At 31.2% G+C, this 1,815-nt stretch overlaps 1 long non-coding RNA gene across 1 annotated transcript; it reads right to left on the bottom strand.

Annotated features, from left to right (window-relative positions):
* Nucleotides 1-42: 42 nt before the first annotated feature.
* On the bottom strand, nt 43-1,815 carry LOC107577890 (uncharacterized). The gene is made up of 4 exons (XR_001608264.1): nt 1,774-1,815; nt 523-681; nt 293-448; nt 43-163 (listed from the first exon to the last, which is right to left on the bottom strand). It is a non-coding gene; the product is annotated as an uncharacterized lncRNA (long non-coding RNA).

Here is a 1,815-nt window from a genome sequence, read left to right as displayed (position 1 = left end):
GTTATAAAAGGTTGATAGGCAGTGATGATGATACATACAGAATGTACATGATAGTCTAGGAATCTTGGACATAGGGTTGGTTTGAACTGGTTGGTGAAGTTCTCTTCTCCAAGCCCCAGCTTTCCATGTCGACCATCACCAAAGGTGTACAAAAGTCCACTGTCTGCAACCAGCATGTCAGATTCTTTATAAACAAACAGAACTGGCATATGTTTTAGAGGAAATTATATCATATCAAATGTATTACAGTACATAAAGAATGTTATCAGGTGGTTTTCTGTGCATGTTTTACCAGTAATCAGCGCTGTATGGTTCTCTCCACACTCCACACGTTTAACTCTGCCCCTTCTGAAATGTTCAACCACTCTGGGTAAACGTGACTCAAATATGAAAGTGCCGTGACCGAGCTGTCCAAACTGGCCCAGGCCGAACGAATACACCTCGTGCTCTGCATTACCACACGTGCATACCATTCAGTCTTCACAAAGAAGAAAGACAACAAAGCAAAATGTGTTCTCCTACCCGTAAGTGCCACTGTGTGCCCTCCTCCACAGGATACCTGTACCACTTTATCAGAGATGCCTGTCACCTGTTGAGGCACTTTATGATTGGCCAGCTTCTCTTTGGACAAGCCCAGCTTCCCACTGTCCTTTTCTCCAAATGTGAACAAGGCCCCATCCACTGCAACAAATGAAACAAGCATCACCTAGCAACAAGCCAGCCTTCATAGAAGGTCAAATAATGAACATTTTATTAATTCAATGCTGCCATACTGAGCTGTATGGATCATGAAGAAGAAGCAGGAAGGTCATCATGAATAGTCAAAAAGTGGAGATTTAAAATGTTACGCAGGTATTACAATAAAGTCACTCTGCTACATTTAAGAAATATATCAACTATTATTCTTAAAATAATAATTCAATATTATGTCATTAAAATTGTATTAAAATATTAATTTAATAATATTATGCTTTATTACACATTAATGTAATTTAAAATAAGGCATAGTGTTATTATTTTAACTAGAATTGTATATTATGTGTATTATATTATATTATGTATTATGCATATTATAATTCATTAAAATAAGACATGACTCACAGAGCAAAACGAATTAAACTTTATTGAAAGTGAAATTGAAAATAAAAAAGTTATTATATTATATATGATAACATTATAGAATTGTATAATTTATATTTACTTATAGTATATTATAAACATACTATTTAAATATACAATTTCAAAATATTTTATTATATAATTTTATAATATATAAAATATTATTATATTATAATATTTAAATGAGGCATGTCAAAATTAACATGTTAATTGTGTGATTTTTTTTTCTTCAGTTTAACACGTTAAAAATATTATTTTCCAAAGCCTATTAAATTGTAAAAAAAATAATAATAATAATGGCTTAAAATGATAATTCAATGTTGAATGGCTATAATTAATGGCTGAAATTGAGAGAAAAGTGCATTTAGACATTAGCAGCAGTATTGGTTTCATTGATACTGGCCTTCATTAATAATAGACTACTTTGTAAAAAGATGCTATTAAATCATATTTAAAATATACCATCTTTAATCCTATAATTATATACATATGATTAATCATAGGAAAATATGTGATTAATTCGTTTTTGTTTTTTTTAATTGACAGCACTAATTTAAATATACTAAAATATTCAAGGTTAAATACAACATGTGACTGTTAAGAATAAACAACATAAGGTTTGCAGTTGACATGAGGTAGCAGTGGTATACGTACCAGTAACAAAGGCAGAATGATAATATCCACAGGACACCCAGG

The sequence above is a fragment of the Sinocyclocheilus grahami genome, unplaced genomic scaffold (genome assembly GCF_001515645.1).
Source record: "Sinocyclocheilus grahami isolate Dianchi unplaced genomic scaffold, SAMN03320097.WGS_v1.1 scaffold7595.1, whole genome shotgun sequence".
NCBI lineage: Eukaryota > Metazoa > Chordata > Actinopteri > Cypriniformes > Cyprinidae > Sinocyclocheilus > Sinocyclocheilus grahami.
Note: the sequence above shows the minus strand (reverse complement) of the source record. Positions and strands in the feature narration are given on the sequence as shown.